Genomic DNA, 22,287 nt, shown 5'->3' with positions numbered 1-22,287 from the left:
AGCCTAACTTCTTGATTCCGTCCCCGAGACCTGTGTGGTACAGGGAGAAGAGCAACTCCTGCGAGCAACTCAGATTCCTCTTACTCACACTTTCTCCGGCACTCAGTTGTGATTCAAACTGTATCTCTATGGAAGACTGTTTGAATGGCTGAGATGCTGTCCTAATCAGGCCACTTCAGTTACTGCCACTGACAGCATCTTAGGCAGAGCTAGGAATATGAACTCAATTCACCCACACTTCTTGGGAAGAGGTGTCTTCTGGGGGTGTTTAGAATGGAACCCAGAAGCAGGAGGCTTTACACTAAGTTGCTATGTTTCTTGTCTCATGTATCCAAAATTACCCCATTGAAGCCTTGCCTATATCATTTCAAAATAGTCATTGAACTAGTTTGCAAAATTAAGCTTTCCACAAACATTGAGTCTAATCTAACAATTACTTATAGCCGCCTGCGGCCATGGACGAACTGAAAGAGGGGCTGGAAATGAAAAAGAATGGAGAGGCAAGAGAAGCATGAATCCAAGACAAAGTTTTCTGATCAAGGCTCCAAGTTTAATGTTCAGCTCTTGTATATACATAGGGAAAGCCCACCAAACCCACCCTTTGTTCCAGCTGCACAGCAGGCTCAGTGGGCAGTCTCTTCAAAGTTGCAAGGAAGTTGCAAGTGTAAACAAAACATCTGGATTCACCTAGGTGTTAAAGTCCTGTGTGGCAGACAAGGTCTGTTCAGACTGCTCAAGGCTGGGGAGGGCACAGTTCCTGTAGGCATTAGCCTTGACTGTTAATTTTCTGCAAATGCAGGCAAATGCAATCAGGGTTATTGTTGTGTTCATTTTATAATCATGGGGGTCGCACATGTAAGTGGAGAAAAGAGGTGAGGCAAGACAAGTCTAACTCTTTCCTTGACTGTCTTCTAAAAGGCAGTATTTATTTTAAGCAAATTCTCAAACAAATAAAGCTTTTACGTCTGTGCCTCGGGCGTCTGTGTCCCAAGAAAGGCGTACTGTGTACTTCCTCATCTGGAGGTATCATAATGCTACAGTCGTCTCTGCCAAAACTCTGCAGAGTGGCCAGGTGGGGTGCTCTACATCTGTGACCCCAGCACGTAGGAGGATTGAGAGACTAAAGCCGGCCTGGCTACCAAGTGAGAATATGCCTCAAATATGTAAGAAAATGCACACAACTCTTCATTGATCACGTCAGACACAGTCCTCACAAGGCACTGCCTCCTCACACCTGGGAGCTGCACCTTGTGGTAGGTTTTGTCCGTCTGTACATTGCCTGCAGCAGCTCAGCTTATTTGGAGGGTGTGTAGCAAGAGAAGCAAACAACTCTCAAAGGAGCAATTGGGGCTTACATCAAAGCCGCAAAGTGCCAGGGAAGCAACTACTTGGTCCAAATGGAATCAAATCAGTGTTTAATTTGGAGGAATGTGCTTCCCATTGCTGTGACCCAGTACCTACAAGGAGCAACTTCAGTCAGGAAGTCTTTATTTACATTCACATTTTAAGAGGATAAAGTCTACTGTAGGAAGAAAGCTCAGCATCATTGCTTCGGCAGAGAGGAGGGGGAGGGGAAGAGGGAGGAGGAGGGGGAAGAGGAGGAGGAGAAATAGGAGAAAAGGAGGAGAAAAAGAGGTGGACAAGAGGAGGTTCAGTACACCTTTAATCTTAGCACTCAGGAGACAGAGGCAAGTGGGTCTCTGTGAGTTCAAGACCAGCCTGTTTTATAAACTAAGTTCCAGGCCAGCTAGGGTTATATAACAAGACCCTGTCTCAACTCCCACCCAACCTCACTTCCTCTCCTCTTCTCTCTCTCCTATCTCCTGTCTTCTCCTCTCCTCTTCTCTCTTTTCTCTCTCTCTATTTCTCTCCCTTCTCTCTTCTCCTCTCTTTTCTTCTCTTCTTCCTCTTCCTCTTCCTCCTCCTCCTCCTCCTTCTTCTTCCTTCTCTCTCTCTCTCTCTCTCTCTCTCTCTCTCTCTCTCTCTCTCTCTCTCTCTCTGTCTCTCTCCCCCATCTCCTAAAATGGAAGTCGAGTGCACAAAGAAGACATGGGACTTTCCTTCAGTGATCCACTTTCTCCAGCAAGGATCTGCCTCCTCAAGCTTGCACAATCTTCCCAGACATCTCCATCACTGAGTAAATGTTCAAACACAGAAGCCCAGAGTGAATATTACATTTATTACATTCACACCACAACAATGGGAGCCCTGATATTACACATATGGTTGTTTAAAACCTCAGAGAACATATTATCTTAACTTGAGGCACAATGCAGTCTAAAGAATGTGTATGTGTGTGTGTGTGTGTGTGTGTGTGTGTGTGTGTGTGTGTGTAGTCTCCAACTCACATGAAAAATAAACCACATTTAGTCTTAGATTAAGCACATCAGTATTGGAAATTATTCAGAACCCTGACTTTCAGGAAAATGGCTATGGCTACCTCTACCCTGAGCCTTGAGAGAAAAAGGAAGCCTTGGAAGTTCAAAGTGCTTGCCAAGTGTGTCAAGAGTCCCGGCTGTCCCAGATGACAGCTGGCACACACAGGCAACTCACTCGCTCTGACTTTATTTTTTTTCTTGGTAAAGAAATAGCAACTACTCGCCAGCCTGCTTCTTTGCAGGAAGCCAACAAGTTTGCATACGGGATCTGTCATTTTTAATCATTATTCCGTGTAACTTTGGTTGCCATAGAATAAACACTTGCTTGTTAGGAAACCTTGGATAATGGGGAAATATGCAGAAATGAAAGTGGTATTTCCACTAATTTGGGTACTGATGATATTGTCAACCTTGGGCTGAGTTTCTTTGAGGGAGCCGGTCTCCTATACCAGGCATTGTTCTTTACCCCAAATAACCACATTAGACTCTTTAGAGGTGACAGACAGCACATCTCTAGGGGCAACCAAATGACGCTCCTTGACTACTCCAAAGTCTAGAATCTGCAGGCAAGGCTGGTTAGGTGCCCTGTTGGAACATGGGAACACAAAGCAGGGTTTTAAAACTCGGGGAATTTTCTCCTAAAATATATGACCACAGTGCTTGCAGTTCTGGGTCTGGTAGTTCTTGGTTTCTTGTTCAAATGCAATGGTGTTGTTAGTAACCTTCCAGAACTGCAAGGTTCTGTCCTTCACACTCAAAGACAAGAACAGCAGGAATCTGTTAATAGTCTTTCCTCATGTTTGAGTGCTGTCCCTGGCCAGTGGGTCCCCATCAGAGGTGGCCTCCCCCTCAGCCAGCATTCTCCAAAGTCCTGGCACGAGGTGGCTCAGCCTTTGTTAACTGGGTTATCTGATCCCTCTTCCCCCACCCATCAAAGCTAATTTTGTTTGAGATTTCACAGTGCTTCTAAATTTATATATGTAAACAAACAGGGACACACTTTTCTTCAAGTCTTTATTAGAATTAAAATTAGAAATAGTTTTCGTCCTTTATACAACCAAGCTGATGAAAGAGCCGAGAGCAGGTAGATGTCCACAGTACCTCAGCAGGTACAGTGAGATACAGGGGTGAGGTGTTCGCTGTAACCTGGCTGGCTGGTTTAGTTTGGTAAAGTGTGGTCAGAATGAGTGGAGAGTTTACATGGGTGATTTTCCAAGGGAAAAAAAGATGACCTTCCACTACTAGGTTCTGAAAATACCAAGAGACTGTTCACTTAAAAGCTTGTAGATCAGGAAATGTGATGAGCTTTCCTTATGAAGAGGGAGATCAATTAGGACTGTCTGTTGGGTATCAAAGAAGCATAAATTATGAATTCCAGGAAACTGCAAGAATTTGGTCTTATTTTATCTTATTTTGTTGTTGCTGCTGCTGCTGCTGTTGTTGTTGTTGTTATTATTATTATTATTATTATTATTATTATTATTACCTATTTGTAGCCTATTAAGACTGAAGGAAATGGTGTGGGTTTGGGCGGGTAGGGAAGAAGGATATGGGAAGAGTTGAGGGAGAGGAAACCATTATCATAATATACTGTATTTTAAAAATCTAGTTTCAATTTTTAAAATGTGTAAGTTAACACACAAATAAAATTTCACTGACGATTTAGATGCTCAGGTTAGATATCCAGCCATTGCTCATTTTTCTCCTGACAGACAGATGGAATTCTAATGTTTTTCTTGTGTCGTACCAGAAATGACCAATTCCTCAAAAAAAAAAAAAAAAAAAAAAAAAAAAAAAAAAAAAAAAAAAAAAAAATTTAAGAACATCTTTGTGAGCACAGTACAATTTGTCTGAAAAGCAGCTTTCTCCAAAAGTTCAAAATAACCGAGCATAAGAAGCTAATGGACGGGGTTTGGGAGAGCAGAGAGAACATTTGTGGTGCTATCTCAGTGTGCTCTGCTGTGAGTGTGACCTTGGCAACTGCGTGTGCAAGCTCTGTGGGAACTGCACAGAAATGAGGTTACTGCGAGCTGCAGAGGGGAGGGGCTCCAGGGCAGTGAGGGACTGCCCCAAAGATCTCTATGTTAGCACAGTAGCCTCAAGCTCTTGCTGAACCAGCCTCTGAATCTTCAGTGCAGTTCAGAGTGACGTTGATTGATGTGGGTGTTTCCAGGGTGCTCTGGTGCTTCCAGAAGAGTTCTCTGTACTCCTAACCTGCTCCTTGCTGCAGCCTCCTGAGTTCTGAGTTGGTGTTCTCTCTCTCTCTCCCTCCCCCCTCCCTCTCCTTTTCCCTCTCCCTTCCTCTCCTTTTCCCTCTCCCCCTCCCTCTCCCTCTTTTCCCTCTCCCTCTTCTTTTCCCTCTCCCTCTCCCTCTCCCCCCTCTCCCTCTCCCTCTCCCTCTCCCTCTCCCTCTCCCTCTCCCTCTCCCTCTCCCTCTCCCTCTCCCTCTCCCTCTCCCTCTCCCTCTCCCTCTCCCTCCCTCTCCTTCTCCCTCTCCCTCTCCCTCTCCTTCTCCCCCCCCCTTCTCTTTCCTTTCTTTCTTTGCCAAGACAGGGTTGCTTTTCTGCGTGTAGCTCTGGCTGGCCTAGAACCAGCTCTCTAGACCAGGCTTCCAGGCTAGCCTTGAACTCATAGAAATCCATGTGCCTCTGCCTCCTGAGTGCTGGGATTAAAGGCATGCACCACTACCGCCTAGCTTGAATTGGTATTTTCATCTTATTGGTATGTGGGAGTTGGTATATTCATCCTAGGGCTGGGTTTAGAAAACCTTTCTCCTCGTGCCCAGTTCCTTGCCACATGCTTACCCTGCTTCTCAGTATAAGAGCTCCTGCAAACCTCATAATCAAATCCCATTCTGAACATGAAAGAAGTTTCTAGAAGCATCTTTTCCCCGGAAAGTGGGGGTTATTCATACACGCTCTTTAAAGGAATCTGTAACTTGAAGCCTCACCAGTTTTTATGCCATCTGGATTATTGTGTGCATTGGGCTTTGAGAAGAGCTGTAGGCTCCAGTAGCGCTCACTGCCAAGAATGGCAGCTGGCCTTTGCCAAAGCACCCAGTTTCCAAATACTGTCCCCTTCAGTACAATGTAGCAACTGTGAGAGCAGCCAGTGTTTCTGGTGCTCCTTGGATCCATGCAGTGTCTTAGTAGGGACGGCTGGGACTTTAACTACCTTCTCTCTTGCTCAGCCTGGAGCTAGGGTGTGCTGGTGGCTGTCCTCTTGGGTGGGTTGTAAGTTCTACGGCCATGGAGTGCTGTGCAGAGAGAAGCCTGTAAAGAGACTGAGTCTGGTACCTTATTCTTTAACGCTGGAAGTAGGTCAGGGTACAATGTCCTTACACGGTTCTCTACATGACTAATGACTAAGATCTCCTTCCGTCTGATCTTGATGGTTCCCACTCGGCTATACCCACCCCCTCCCTCCGCTGGACTTCCTGCAGGAGGTGTGCTCCATCATGGGGCAATCCACTCCCATCAGAACAACATGGCTTTTAAACTGTGGTGCAGCCACTTCCTGGCTGCCTTTGTAACATTTCTCACTTTCTCTTAACATCTGTTTCCTCCCACAGTGGCATTAACATCTACTCTGCAAAGCCATTGAGATTAAATAGAGTGTCACATGTGAAGCACCTGCCACAGGGGAGTACTCCAGAAATGGCAGCTGATCATAGTATTAACATGCTGGAAGAAATCCTTTCAAGTTCAAGCCCAAAGCCTTTCTCTGGACCCTCCTTCCCTGCCGGTGACTCTCTTGTCCCACACCCCTGTAGCACAAAGGTCTTCCTGAGTGGGTTTGATTTTTGCCAGTTTGACAAGGGCTAGGGTCCTATGGGGAGAGAATGAGAAATGAGAAAATGTCAGCATCTGATTGGCCAGTAGGAAAGCCTGTGGATATTGTCTTGATTGATGGGTAGGAGGGTCCAGCCACTGTGGGAGGGGCCACCTCATAGCAGGTGTTCCTGGATGGTATATGGAGACAGGCTGAGCAAGCCAGGGTAAGCAGTGTTCTTCCACGGCCTCTGCTCCACACCCCCCTTCATGAGCCCTTGCCTCTGTTTCTCCCAGGGATGGACTGTGGTAGGGATGGATAAGCCTTCCCTCCCCAAGTTGCCTTTTGCCATGATGTCAAACCCAGCAACAGAAAGAGACCTGGCACACGTGCTGCCTGCTTCTCTGTCCCTCATGTTTGCTCCTAAGCCCACTTCTCCAGTGGCACTTTTGTTCTTAGTGTCACCGTGGCCATGTGCAGTGACACTACCACACAAAGTGGCTTTTACCAGCACCTAGGCCCAGGAGCAATGCTTGGTAGAGACCATGCCTCCTTTGAGTGGCTGTTCTCTTGGCTTCCTAATGACATCTTTGCTTTCCTACTAACACGCCCTTGCTCTTGAAATAGCTGAGAGACACAGAACATCATGGTACTTCTTTTCTGACCACATTTATTACCCCAGTAAATGCAACCCATTCACTGACTCTTACAGCTTCAAATGGTACTTACTGGCTTAGACCCAGCTTTAAACTCAATCCCCAATTCCAGGGTCATAGCTGATCCTTCCCAAGATTGTTCACTTGAACACCTACCAAAGGACTCTCAACTCAGTGTGTGTGTGTGTGTGTGTGTGTGTGTGTGTGTGAGAGAGAGAGAGAGAGAGAGAGAGAGAGAGAGAGGAGAGAGAGAGAGAGAGAGAGAGAGAGGTATGTGTATATGTGTGTGTACGTGAGTACGTGTGTGCATGTGTGTGAGTGTGTATGTGTGTGAGAGTATGTATGTGTATGCGTGTATGTGTGTGTGTACATGTGTATATATGAGAGTATGTATGTGCATGTGTGTGTGTGTGTGTGCATGCACCCCCGTGCATGTGTGTTTGTAGAGGCCAGAGTATAATCTCAGGTGTCATTCTTCAGGAGCTGTCTACCTTGTTTAATGAGACAATCTCTCACTAGGACCTGTGGCTCACCCATAAGGCTAAGTTGATTGGTCAGTGTGTATCAGGCATATTAATATCTACGTGTGCCTGCAAGGTGGAAACAGTCAAGATGTCAAGATGGGAACTTTATCAAGAGGTAGAGTGATTCAGAAGATAGGGAGAGGAGGGAGAGAGAGAGAGAGAGAGAGAGAGAGAGAGAGAGAATAAAAGTAAGAAGGGTAAAGTGACCATTGGGGACATGTAAGTACCTGCTCAGCCACATCTTTAAATATCTCTGTCACTTCTGACTAAACAATAAAGTCTAAAGAGCAAGGGTGTGTTTTGTATTCTACTGGCCATTTGAAGTTCTCAATCAATATTTATGATTGGGAGATTTGCTTAATGTATTTTCATCCAAGTGATTTCATGGTGAGTTTTTATTATAATGCTCAATACAAACATGATTCAATCCTTAGTGTAAATACCCCAGGAGTAAATGGCCTGGGTCTCAATGTCAGAGAGAGGTCCTTCATAGTGGCTTCTACATCCCTTCATTCTAAGCTGGGACACCCGTAAGAGAGGTACACTAACAGCTGCCTGCATAAGCTGACCGCCTGCCTCATTAGAGCACTCGGAGAAAAGGCTCCTGCTCTGGCAAATCTGCTGACCTAATTTTGGAAACTAGAAGGCATTCGGGGTGCCCCACATTCTTATTCTAGCTCATCACGCTTCAGGAGAGCTGGGATCTCTGACCTCTCCTCCCCCCAGGTAGCAGTAAGGCTGGAAGATGTGTCCCCCTGCTCCCAAGGCAATGAGAAGGGATCCTGCTGCAGGAAGTAAGGCATCCCTCCCCGGAATCCAACAGCTGTTCAAACTTCTCACAGCTCCCAGGAGGAAGGAGACCCAGCACCAGGCCTGGAGCTATAAAGGGAAGACTCTGTGTGTTTGTTCCCTGCTAACTGAGATTTATGGCGAAGTGCCCTGACCTAGCCCTGGGCTTATCTCCGTGGTGCCTTTGAAAAAAGGCCAAGCTGGTAAAGAAGGAAGGCAAAGCAGGGGGATAAGTGGGTGATGGTTTTCATATTCATAAGTGCAAATGTTGCAGGGCATCACAACCCATTTGAATTGAAATGCTGCTGATGCCAAGTGAGATGCCTGTCCCAGGACAGAGCACAGCCCCCCTCCTGTGAGAACTCAGTATAAAGTTTGCTGCTCTGTGCACTTGAAAGAAGCAACCAGTGTTCCACATACTGGAAGTTCACTGATGTTTTGGGCACTTTCTCCATGTAGCCAAAGGAGCCAGTCATTGCTGGTTAAGACAGGCAGCTGCACCAGGAACCTCAGCTGCTCCCAGCCAAAGGTCAGTTTGCATTGCCCCTAGGATGAATGAGATCCCTGCCCCCTTGTGTCATCATCTGTCTTTCCCAGAATAGTCAGGCGGCATGGCCTCTGGCCAGTGCTTTCCTCCTTCCCAGTGCAGGAGGCTCTGATCCCTGGCCACAGCTCTGCTGGTCTCCCAGCTGGCTCTTGTTTCCAGCTGCCTCTGAGCCCCTGGCCAGGAGGTAATGCTGCAGAGTGATAATCATTGTAAAAATAAAACCCGTTGCTAGCCAGGACAGCCAAGCCGCGTGGGAGGAGTGGAAAATTCAGGCTATGTGTTCTTGGCGTGACAGATTGTCAATAGCCTGGGTTCTGCGTGGAGAGCTGGGATGAACTGTCCTGTTTCAAGGCCCGATCTGTGTGATGTCACTCAACATCCCTTGGGACATCTCAAAACCAGGCTCAGAGGGCTGAGCTATAGCCACAGTCTGGCTCTGCAATTGGCTACCTTCTTGATTTGAGCCACCCCTGGGAATCTGGTGTCACCCTGGGAAATTTTTCTTGTATCAGAAATCAGGTGTGGAATCAGCCCTTAGCTGAATTCCAAGGGAAAGCAATACTGGTCTTCTACAGGAATGTGGCCCAGCTCACCCCCAGCCTGCCCCCATCAATGGTACATTTCTCTCACCTTGGGGAAGCTCTGATACCAGCTCGCAGTTAGTGTTTGTCATGTGGAATGGCTGTGGATCTGGAAATTCCACTTGAAATCCAGGTGCTGCCTATTTACTTATTTGTTTGGAGGGGGAGGGGCCTTCTTTGGAGATGTCTGTATAGCTTTAGAACTTTGCTTTCCTGAACCCTTTGTCGTGTGGTTGGATCAAAGCAAGAGAAGAAAGGGAGCATTGCTTCCCCACCCACAAGGCAGGCAAGTCTCCATTCGCTCTTGAGAGCTTCCTTCAGTTCAGGTGAATGTTTCCAGAAAAAATGTCTCCCTTTTGTTGCTGATGATGTCTCCCTTCTATGCCATGCGTCAAGAGATTCAGGGCAGTCCCTTTCCCTCCTCCCCACCTATGCCTTCCTCCCACTTCTCCCTCCCACTCCCCCTTCTTCTCCCTCCTCTCCCTACTTCTTTTTTCTCTTCTCTCTTCTTTTCCTCTTTCCCTTTCCCTTCTTCCTCCTTCTCCTCCTCCTCCTCTCCCTCTCCTTTCTCTTCCTCTACCTCTGTTCCCTCTTCTTTCTTCTATTCTTTTCTCTCCTCTCTCCCTTGGTACCCTTGTCTTTAAACACACGGAGGACCGCTCGGGCTTGGGGCAGGGGCATAGGCTTCAGAGAGCATCTTTGTGAAAACTGCTCCCAGCCATTGGCATGGGAGTGCCGTGTAAATCCACTAGACACGTTGCTGTAAACCTTTCTTATTATCAAGTCGTATTCACTACTGTTTCATTTTATGAATGCTTCTTTGTCTTCTAAGAAGCGGTCCAGATTAAGCAATGGTGTTGAGGATGTGGGAGGTGGCTGACTGATTTGCAGGTGGTTGCTGTAAATACTACGCCAGATTCCTGTGAGTATGCTACAAGTATTACTCTGTAGAGACAGAATGGCTTCCCTGATACCCACTGGAGCCAATGGAATTGTACTTTCTAGTAGAAGAACCCTGCGAGCTCCATGGGACTCAACTCTTGGGTTCAGAGTTAGACTGAACCCTTCCAATTGCATCTCTTGAATGTGTACATTCAAATTGCAAAATAATAATTGCACACCCTGCTTGTCAGCACTGTGCTGGACATGTTGCCTACAAACCTTACTCATTCTGTGGAGTTCACAGTCTCACGAAGGCCCATACATCCGTATCCATGCAATGAGTCTGTGAGCACTGGTGTTACAGTCCAAGACACAGCAGGTGCATCATGCACAAGAGAGACAACTGAGGGAAACCGATGCTGCGGTGCAGGTGAGTCAGGGCATCTGGTGCTCGGTGCAGGCCTGGGGCTAAAGCTGGCTCTTCCTGCTACTAAGTGGGTTAATGCCTTTCAAAGAGAGTGGAATGTCACAGAAAGTGCTCAAGGCCGTATCTGACACCTAAAACATGCTGCTCAGTGACAACCTGCCATGTTGCAGCCTTCCTTGGGAGTTAGTGTCAGGGACAGGGTAGACTGAAGCACCAGAGGTGGGGGGCTTGGGGCCTACCTACTAAGTCTGTTCCTCTATAGTTGGGGCAGGAGGTGAGACCTTCAAATGCTTTGAAAGGCAAGTTGGGCCAGATTGGAAAGCCACTGACAAGGTCAGCTTGACCTTGAACACAGTGCTAAGTTAACTGCCTGTGAGCAGACAGGAGTTTCTGAAATCTGCTCTTGTAGCTGTGAGAGTTGCTAGTTTGGAAATCAGAAAAGTTGCCAAAGAGAAGCCTGATCACGTTTGCTTGGCCAGAGCACGCTGCAGGCCTGCGGTGTCCCAGGTGCGCCTGCCTGTCAACGAAGGCCAGGCCAATCACAGTGACGAGGGAAGGGAAAACAGTATAATAAAAGTTTTCTGGGGTGTGGTGGTGCACACTTTCAATCCCAAAACTCGGGAGCCAGAGGCAGGAGGATAGTTCTGAGTTTGAGGCCAGCCTGGTCTACATAGCAAATTCATAGCTATACTGAGATCCTGTCTTAAAGAGTAAGGCCTGAAAACATATACATACAAGTAATATTCTATGGATTGAGTGAGAGATAGATAGATAATAGATAGATGGATGGATAGATAGATGATAGATAGATAGATAGATAGATAATAGATGGATGGATAGATAGATGATAGATGGATAGATGATAGATAGATAGATAGATAGATAGGATGGATAGATGGATAGATGGATAGATAGATGATAGATAGAATGGATAGATGAATAGATAGATGATAGATAGTAGATAGATAGATAGGATGGATGGATAGATGGATAGATAGATAGTAGATAGGTAGGATGGATGGATAGATAGATAGATTAGATAAATAGATAGATAGATGATAGATAGATAGGCAGGTCATGAATTTGAATTGGGAGTAGAAGTTGAAGGGAGTGTGGGGAAAGAGGAAAATGATGTTATTCTAATCTCAAAAAAAGAAAATGTATATTTTAAAAATTAAAAAAAAAAATTAAGCCTGGGGACCATTTAGAAGTGGAGTCAAAGAAGACAAGTGTAATAGAATGAGCCCTAGGGATGCTGGGACACGGCATTTTATCAGGCATGGAGGAAAAACAGCTTCTTCTTCCCAGTCTCCTCTGCGCTTCCTTGTTCTCTGGGAAAGGAAGCTGCAGGTGAGCGGCCTCTCTCCAGCTCTGACAATCCTGTGAGAGAGAGGTCAGGGCATGAGCCAGATTTGCTTCTGGGGAGATTCTAAAAGCTAAGCGGTGACGACAAAGGGACCAGCAGCTTTGGTCGGGATTCTTGCAGCTCCGTGTGGCACCTTGAATGGTCAGTCTGTTCTCTTGGTAAAACGGAGACTGGCATTTGACTTTGGAAAGTAGCTTTTCCTGTTGAAATGGAAATGTTATCAGAGACGGCATGAATCATGGAAAAGAGGAAAATGCTGTACTGTTTGATGAGAGCTCGTGGACGGCCTCTGAAGGCCATCTCAGGTAAACAGTAGGTGATGTGTAAATATTGACATGGAACCAGCAGGAAACAAGGATAGGAAAGGGGCTCTGGCATCAAGTGACTTTGGCTTATTGGAAAGAGGCTGTTCATGATCTGAAGGAAAAGACAGACACTAAGAGATGGAGCTGCCATTGCCTCTCACTGTGCTGGTCTTTCCAGAAACTACCACAGACACCTTTATTGGAAAGACAGCTGTGGACTGTAGGCTAATTTATTGCCAGGGTGAATCAGCGCCAATCCTTTATTGCATGGGAGAGATTCTGATGGGATAAATTTAATAATCCTGAAACAAAACGTTCCACGTGTATTGAGCTAGATTCTTAATAGGAAGCCTCCTTCAGTGCACATTGAAGAAACACGCTACATACGGGCACAAAGAAGGTTGCATCCTTCTGTTTTTAGTTAATTCTGTAGAAAACCCATACGCCATATTAGCAGGTATGTCAGTGTCTGAATCCGGAAGAAATAATCCGGAAGAAATGCGGGGGTTAGCTCAATAAATTAAGCCACAGAGATCAGCACAGTCAAAGGCAGTAGTGGCTCTCTTTGTCTTTGTTATTCAGGACTCTCCATGGCTTTCCCAATTCCTTGCTCTGAGGTTTTACAGCTCTAGGCTGCACTTGCTCCTCACCGCCTCACAGTGGCGCTACTTAACAGGACCCAGTACAGTTCTGTGCTGCTGGGAACCACGCCTATCCTACTCCGGAAGCGATCAGGGTGGCCCCAGCTGTGCTGATTGAAGGCCTCTTAGACATTTAAGAACCTACGGGGATATTTCCCTTCATTCAAACAATGGGCCAGATTTTCTATAAAATCTTGAAACTGAATTTTCTGATATTTAAAGTCTGGTAAGTCCCTACCATTAGAAACCAATACACCAATAGTGTGTTTGGGGATTGGGTTTTGTTTCGTTTTGTTTTGTTGTTGTTAGGTTGGTTGGTTTGTTTTGTTTTGCTTTGCTTTTTCCCATCCTATCGGTGGTACCGTCAGAGCTCACAGTATCATCTGACCTTAGAGAACCTGTCACCACCTCCGTACATTTTCACTGGTGAAAGAAAATTTCACTTTATGTCCTGAGTCACCATACATGCAAGTTCACAAATACCACAAAGGCCAAAGGTAAGTGCCTAACCCCAACAGGGTAATTCTTCCTATTCTGTGTACAGAGGGTGTTAATCATTCATCGAAAAAGGATTTGGGCCTAGAATAACGGCTAAACAGAAGGAGCGATGCTATCATAAAGTTCCCTGACTTTTCCGTTTCTGCAGGTGAACCTGAGGATGTAGGATGCAGCTGGCAGGAGCAGCTGGGGAACAATGAAGGAAGGAGAGATTTGGACGGAAAGGAAGAGGCTGGGGGGATGGTAGATCCAAGAGTCGGGAGAGATGCATCATGGGTAGTGTGCTTCATGAGAAAGTTCTCTGTGTTCCAGCATTGGGCATCAGGGCCGATGGCTGCCAGGTCCATTGTTTTCCACAGGCAGCTGTTCCGGGTGTAGCGAACCGGGCATAGCTGAGCAGGCCAAGCTGAGGGCTTGTCTATGCGATAAACATGATGCATAATTTATCATCCAAATTGGAATTCTTTTAGAACAAAAGGAGCACTGTAAAAATAAAACCAGGGCACAGGTGTAAGCAGAAAGGAAACCAGGGGCCAGGATCGGCTGAGCCAATAATTGTGAATAACAAATTATTCTGGTTACTAGGGAAGCTGGGGGAGGGGGACATGATTGGAGAGAGAGGAGTCATACACAAGGCAATTGCCAGCAACCATTTGAGGTGAGGTTTAGCAAGTGCTAACCAAACGGTATTCACAGAGCATGGCAGGAAAGCCTGGGTGAAGAAACCTTAGCTCAGTTATATCCGGGCACTGACCTTGTACTTATGCAAGGTACTTAGTCTGAACATCCACTTACTTGGGTTGGTTTGTTGATTGATTGATTGATGGATTGATTGATTGGTGGATTGATTGATTGATTGATTGATTGATAGCCAGTGAGTGAACCACATGCTCTGTTCAAACTACTGCATCATGGTTGTAAGAACTCTCCTCTCTCTTCAGAGAGCGGCATGTGGTTCAGGCAGCTGCTCAGCACCTACTTTGAGACCTTGAACTCTTTCTATACCAGCATGGGCCTCCTGAGTGTTAGACAAACAGGCTTGCTTCCTCCCACCCAGTCTTTGACCTCTTAGCTTCTGGAACTGTAAGGAATGAATTTGTTGTTGATAAGCTGCCAAGTTTATAAGTTTTGTTTTGTTTGGGGTATATCTGCATAAATGGACCAAAATAATTCCTATAGGACTACCTCGTGCGATTGTAAATGCAGAAATTAAACAAGATGTTGTCAACAGAATGTTCAATGGTTCCTGACATAGAAGAGGTCAAAGATCATAGCTGTGGTTCCTATTCTAGGGATCATACTAGAAGCACAAAAGAGGGCCAGAGAGAGGACCATGCCTGGGAGAATCCAGAAAGGACATTGGGTAATAGCACTCCTCATGTTGTAACTAACCTCACAAAAGAAAGACTTTATGTTGCTGCTGGTGGTTAGGATGTTTAGGGCATTCGCTCCCCGTAGAATACTATCAACTGAAAAGAGGAGACAGCCCTACAGTCTTAACTAATACATGCGTGTATCATCTCACAGAGTGAAGGACAGAGGGGACTGCTTCCAGGACTGGTTAAGTTGTGCTTCTCACTATTTCCTATTTCCAATCTGGTCACTTATGTCACCTGAAATGTGGCTAGCCCAAATTAGATCATGTCATAAAATATATGCTAAGTCACAAATATTTAGAATTTTATCAAAAGATTCCCATAGTGATTTTTCTAAACAGCACCATGTTGAGATAATAATGCTGTTAGATACATTTTGGTTAAATAAAATATACTCTTAAAATGAATCCCAATTCTTTTTTAACTATGTAATGTGCATGGAGTATTATGAGAATCCTGGCTCTGCTCAGAAGCTCACACTGTCCTTATGCACTTGAGTGCTGTCTTCTGCCCACTGGAGGCTGTGTCTGAACAAGCCAGGGGTCCCACCTCACCTCCCTCCTCCCACCACAAAACCCACCAGGGCTACAACTCTGGCTATCACTTTACTTAAAATACAGTTTAAGCTCTCAATCACCAGGTGTGGCAGCTCACGCCTTTAATGCCTGTAATCTAGAGCAGAGGCAGGTGAATCTCTGAGTTCAAGGTCTATGGAGAGGCCCTGTCTCAAAAAACAAACAAGCACAAAGAATTCTGAATCTGAGGATGAGTGAGCCCAAGGAAAGTTCAAGTCACCTGCTGACTCTGCCAACTCTGATGGACAGGTGTCATGAGACTGCTCGGGTTTCATGTCACCTGAGGACTCTGGCAGGGCTACTTCCTATGACTTCTGATAGGACTGAAGCTTTTTTTTTTTTTTTTTTTTTTGGTTTTGTTTGGTTTTTTTTTTTTTTTTTTTTTTTTTTTTTTTTTTTTCTGGCTTGCTAGATTGGAAACTACCCTCTGCTTTAGGCACTTTGTGCCCCTGACCTGTTACAGGTTCATTTGAAGGGAAAGAAGATAAACAGTGAATGTCTAGATTCTAATTAAGGTCATTCATTTCCATCTTCATTCTGTCTGGTTCTATATCACCAACAAAGTCGATTCTCCATCTCAGAGGTAACATTGTCTCCATGGCTACAACCTCCAGAATATTTTAGTTATTTTTGTAATCATTAGGCATAAAGAAGCACGTTTAAAATTGTGTTTTTCCTATTTAGTTCTGACTAAAGCTGGCAGTTGTATTCTTTCATGGATGATATATATATATATCACATAAATATATCATATATATCATCCATTTATATGTGTGTGTGTATATATATACGAACATGTATATATATACATGTAATACATATATATTGTGTATATAATATATACATTATATATTATGTATACTATATATTATTTATACTGTATATACTTATATATAATGTATGTAATATATATTACATATTTGCATTATTAGCAAGAATCATTTCGAAGATCATGAAAATAACTAAGTTTTCAAAACAACTTAAGAAAACCTACTTATGGTGGCACAGTGTGGTCAGGCAGATACTTTCCTTTACACTCAGTGTAGAAATGAGGAAGTGCCCAGATATAGCCTGTCCTCCTCCCCACAGTTCCTTGTTTGGAAAAGATTGCCTCTTTGCCAGAAATACCTGGTGAATTTATAGCTCCAGTTCGGAAATAAATACTATTCATGGTCATAAACTATAGCATGAAGGGCCACAGGATTGTTCAGTCTCTGCCTGATGAGAAGCTCTTAAGGCCTGTGGAACTGTCCATCTCCCCCAACTCAAGGCTCCCTGTCTTCCTGAATAATACAAATAGTTATGACGCCCATAGTCTGGAGTGACAGTGTTTTCAGGGTGTTCTCTGCCAGGACTTGGGAAGAGCCTGGTTTCCATTGGCTTTGAAGTCATCTTAGTCACAGGAGGAAGTTCTGCCCCAATGTCAGGTGGATTCTGGGAAACCTGGTAGAATTCCAGATTTTCCCCTGGAGAGCTGGCCTCCCTCCCTTCTTCATCTTATACATATAACATGGGCATTTTCTGTGTAAAATGGCATCTCTCACAATCATAGCATTCATTACCAAATGATTTTTTTTGTCACCCCAAACAGAACCTCTGTGCCCATAAAGTATAGAGTCCCCACTCAACGCTGTTCTTCAAGCTCTCAGCAAACCGCTTACTCTCTAAGAGGTGGCCCACTGTAGGTGCCGCAGGAGAGTGTGGCCATGCAATGTTGAACCTTCTGACTAGCTCCTGTTAGGCAGTGGGATGCTGTCAGGGTCTCTCCGTGTTGAGGTGTGAATCACATGGTTATTCTCTTTAGGATATAGTATTTCATTGTATGTATAAGCCACATTTGGGGGTGTTTTCCTGTTGACTATTGGGATGTTTCCATCTTTTTACTATGCATAATTTTTGCTCGTCTGTGTGCTGTTTGTTTTCTGGCGTTAGAGATCAAACCTGGGGTGTGTGCATGCTAAGCAGTCACTACCATGGAGTGTCAGCCTCTGAATGACTTTCTGAAAGGATGCGTTCTTTGTGAAAGCTCAGCCATCCTCAGAGAGTAGAGACCATCCACACAGCCTGCAAGGAGGCTTAATCTAGTGTTGGGAGCCGACTTTTAGCAGAAAGCGGCTATCAGCTTTGCAGCCATCTTGAGCCATATACCCTGACATGAGACTTGTTTACAACAGCTAAGCACACTCTGATAACATCTTGCTTTAGATACCCAGGACTTTCCTTGAGTGTGTGAGATTAAAGGTGTGTGACTTAAGAGTGTGACTTAGAGATCAGATTTAGAGACAAGACCTAAGGGCATGACTTAAAGGCGTGACCAAAAGGCATGGCTTAGAAGTGAGATATATAAAGGCGAGAGGCAGACAGAAGAGACTTCAGAGAATCAGACACTTTAGAGAGTAGAGAACAATTTGGAGTAACAGAGATTGAGTACAACTAGGAACTAGGAACTAGGAACTCAAGACTTGGGACTTGGACTAGGAAGAGAGACTGAAGAATAAACCGGATTGAAACACACTGTCTGGTCTCCATTCTTCGAGTATGTCCTCACTCTCTCTCTTGCTGAACCCCAACCCGTGGACCGAAGCGGCAGCTTGGGCCGGGATACAGTGGCCGCCAAGCGCGGAGTGGAGAGGGCCTCAACATTTTAGGCCGCCCAAAGTGGGCCAGCCTATGCCCCAACAATCTAGAAACAATTGAAGTGACTATAACACAAATACTTTAGAAGAAAAAGACCAATAGCCTCATTTCAGAACAACATAGTTAATCCAAGAACTGCTTTCTAGTCAGCCATGGAATTGTGATTTAAAAAAAATAAAGCACTAGAGAGTAAAGCAGTAGCTTTGTAAGACTGGACTGAGGGGTTGTGAAAAGCCTGTAGTTAGATGCGTGCATGCACGCATGCACACACACATACACACACACACACGCACACACACGTATGTGCCATTATGTGTTGGGGTGGGTGTGCAGAAGATACCACCTTATGTTACATGATACTCTTTGGTGGAACCAAACCCCATAGGCTCGAGAGCCCTCGGAGAGGCTGGCCTAGCTCTGCCTCCCAGCAGACTGCTTGCACCTGTGTTTCATGCCTAGGACAGCATGAACCATGGTGGACTTGCTCAGAGCAAGCATTCACTATTACACCCCTGCCCTTCAATCCTGACCGCCAATCTTACCTGTGTGACTTTGGGGAGCTAGCTCACTGGGGTCTCAGTGCTTCACTTTCATTTTCTTTTTTTTTTTTTTTCCTTATACTTAAATATTTCATTGGCTTTAAAAAAAAAAGAGTTTCAAAAAGTTATATACAGGAAGTGGGGGCTGGATGCCCTGCCCAGGGTCAGATGGGAGAAGGGCAGCAGCCTACCAGCCTGCTGCGTGGTTCCAACCCTAGTCTTGCTGCCTCTTGATCTTCATGTTCTTAAAAGCAAACACTCTACATAGGCATTCCCCTTGCCCCCCAACACACACACACAAAAATTCTGCCACACTGCAAACCTGAGACCCTCACCTGCCCCCAGGAGCACTGCTCTCTTGGAATGTGGCAGAGGCTGTCACAGAAGGTCAGTTCTAGAGCTTCTCTAAGCCTTTTGGGCTGGTTTCCTCAGTTTGTAAAGTAGATAGTCTCTCTTGGCCTCACGTACCGCAGCCCCACAGTGCAGGGACAGATGAGAAGGACAGGAAGGCGCTTTTGGAGACATGGAAGCACTGGGGGATGGTGGGAGGGGTCCAGAGAACCCCTGGGCCTGTGGAGTCCCAAGCAGCCACGGTGAGGGGCAGGCTCTTCTTGAGTCGTGCCCGTCCCCTAGCTGGGCCTGGTACTGGGAAATGCCTAAGAGGAAGGGGAACCAGGGCTCCCCGTGAGTGTTGAGGAAGGTCACAGGTCCCACCTGATGCCTGTCCTCTCTTGACCCAGCCCAGCTTGCTTTAGGGAAAGGTGTGGGATGACAAGGAAGCAGAGGGGCTGGGAACATGCAGCACCCCTGCAGGTTCTGGGGAGGGACAGACAGTAGCTCCTCACTAAGGTGAAGAGAGTATGTATGTGACAGGAGGGAGTGTGACATCCATGGGAGGGTCCTGGGCAGGTACTGAAGGACCTCCGCTGAGGGGGCTGTCTGTGTGGAAGCTGTATTCTCTGCCTACCAAGTTCTGTTCTTCCTCATGGTCATTGAGAAAGGTGCTGTAGGCACTGCCCCCCTTGAGGTACAACAGCTTGGCCATGGTCAGCCAGCTCTTGTATCTGGATAGAGGGCATGGAGCACCCCGTCACAGACCCTGGGGAGGGACAGACAGTAGATCATGACCAGGTAGGTGGTAGGTGGACATGTGTGATAGGAGGGGAAGTGTGACATCTGGTAAAGGGGTGTCACACCTCAGCTGAAGGGCCGGCCTCGTCATCATGGCTGACTGTCTCGAAGCTGTGTTCCGTGCTCATCATGTCCGGTTCTATCTTGCCAGTGTCGCAGAGGAAGCTGCTGTAGTTATCACCCTCCACCAAGTGCAGCGGCTTGGTCTCGGGCAGCCAGCTTTCGAGTGCCACTCAGCGAGCATTGGTGCACACGTCAGCCGCGATGGCATCCATCTCGCTGTCCTGAAGTTGGGATGATGCTCTGGCAGTAGAACTTGGCAGAGTGGAGGACACGACTGTCCAGTGGCTTGCGTCTGGGGTCATTGGTGGAAGAACAGATGCTGGTGCCACAGCTGTTGGCCAGTGTGTTCCAGTCAAAGAAGGAAGCCAGGAGCCGCCGCAGCCAGACCTTGTGCCGTGTGCCTACATTGATATGGTCGTTCATGAGTTGTACCTTTGTCATGTATACATTGGCCTGTCAGGAGCTCCAGCTTCTCTGAGGGGTCACCTTTATCATAAAGCTTTGGGTTGCAGTGACTGCCAGTCTGGTTGATAGGTTCAGCTGGGAGAGATGCCAGGTCTTGCCAAACTCGAACATGACTGCGGGACTCAAAGACCTGCTCAGGGAAGGCCTCTACCTTCTCAGCCATCTGGCCAATGTTCAACATACGGTACAAGGTATCCATGTTGCAGATCTGACGGCACTGCTCATCTGTGCCCTCCTCACCCTCATCTTCACCCTCTGTTGTGATGGATCGGAGGCTGTCACTGGTGTAAGCACTGGAGGTACCTGGGCTGCTCTGCTCTGACATGCTAAGTGCACTCACACCCTCTACACATGCACACGGGCACACACACACACACACACACACACACACACACACTGTAACCACAGCCACTGCTGCTGCAGCTGTGGCCACTGAGACTGCTGGAGCATCTGGTTAGGGGGGCCAGGTCTGGTGTGGAGAACTTGGCCATCTTGGAGCTGCCATTGTTGCCACCACTGCCTCCAACCTCCTCCTGGCTGCTATCCCACAGCCTCTTGGCCATGTGTGTGCATTGCACTGAGTCCAACTCTTGTTCTGTCTTGACCACAAGGGGCAGTGGTGAGCTACAGGCTGGCCAGCTCAATGTCTGTGCTGAGCTACAGGAAGCTCTGGGGATGGGGGCCTCCTCTGGGAGCAGGCCCCAGGAGTTGCAACTTGGAGAGCTAACTTTGAGAACACAGTGCCTTTCTCCATGATCTCCTGGATTTGCAGGCTGTGTGGATGAGCAGGAACTGGTCCCCCATTCTCCGCCGGCCCGTATAGCAAACTGTGAGGATCTGCTGGAATGACTGGCTGCACAGCGGCCGGCAGCTCTACCACAGTGCTGAGGCTGCTGTTGAGAAGGTCCAGGAAGAAGGAGCTGCTGGTGGCCACACAGCACAGTGGGCTTGGAAGGCATGGCCCTTAGCCACCAGTGACACGTCACAGGATAGTCCCTGTAGCCGCTGCTCATTGGTACACTCAAGGATGCTGCTGCCAAGGTCTGGAGTCTTCACCTGCAGGGCCTGCACCATGGCAGCACCTGGTACCCCCCTGGTTTTAGTTTGCCCCCACTTCTCTCCTCTTTCATCATCTTAAAACTTGTGTGATTGTAGTGCCAACCTCAGGGGATGTCGGTGAGGATTAAATAAATCAGTGCTTGTGCAACACTGTTTCTTCACTGGTGCTTTGTCGGGGTCTGATCAGTTAGCGGTAAGTTAGGCAGCCAACCAGAGCCTACCAAGTAGGAGGCAAAAGTGGCTTTTTTGATTCTTTAATAAGTTGGGCATCATTTTCACAAAAGACACATTGATACTTTTGTCACTATCTCCTTGTAAGTTGGTAAAGCAATTCAGTTAGTCTGGCCACTCCCATCATGCCCCCTAACGTATGGGACCCTGGGTATGACATGCATGAATAGTCTCTGTGAATCCTACAATCCACTAGCCAATAATATAATCATAGTGCATGACATCATTACATGCTCAGACATTGTAAACTCATTAAAACATTAAATACTTATAATTTTCATAAATCTGTTCTCCCCCCCCCTTTTTATAAGCCAGCAAGGGGGTAACCAGGCTTTCCTTGAGCTCTAGGATTAAACTCTACCCTTTGGGTTGTTTTCTAAAACAACCATGTCTTGTTTAATCACAGCTGGGAAGGGCTGAGTGGATGGTGGCAAGTGGTTCAGATAGGCGCTTGCCTATGGTTTCATGTGGAACCAGTGCTCCCCCCAGGCTCTGCCAGAAGAGCAACCCTCTTCTGAGGGAGAGGCAGGCTGCAGGACTGGGGACCAAGGTGGTTGCTATGGTGCTCCTTGTTAGAATGTTTTCAGGCACAAATCTCAAACACCACACCCCCGGCCCGTACTCCCCCAGCCCGCAACCCCCCTGGCCTGCACCTGAGAATTCTTTTGAACCACTGAAGGTCAGGAAGGAGCCCAGCTGGCGCTTCAGTGACATCAGCAGCCATTCCCCTGTCTCTTCTCTTGCTGCTCAGTCTCGCCACAGACCTGTGGCCACTTGGATCATCTGGCTGTAAGCATTGTCTGCTCCTCTTGGATGACAATCTGGAAACTACTAGAGACTTGAAGA

General features: G+C 46.6%; 1 protein-coding gene and 1 pseudogene across 4 annotated transcripts in view; one reads left to right on the top strand and one right to left on the bottom strand.

Moving 5' to 3' along the window:
• Window positions 1–22,287, top strand: part of Ncald (neurocalcin delta) — a 408,926-nt gene that overhangs the window by 337,026 nt on the left and 49,613 nt on the right. The gene's annotated exons all lie outside the window — the stretch shown is intronic.
• Window positions 19,624–21,349, bottom strand: LOC117718728 (nucleus accumbens-associated protein 1 pseudogene; annotated as a pseudogene).

This window comes from Arvicanthis niloticus, chromosome 13, assembly GCF_011762505.2.
Source record: "Arvicanthis niloticus isolate mArvNil1 chromosome 13, mArvNil1.pat.X, whole genome shotgun sequence".
Lineage (NCBI taxonomy): Eukaryota > Metazoa > Chordata > Mammalia > Rodentia > Muridae > Arvicanthis > Arvicanthis niloticus.
The sequence above is the reverse complement of the archived record's forward strand: the minus strand, read 5'-3'. Positions and strand labels throughout refer to the sequence as shown.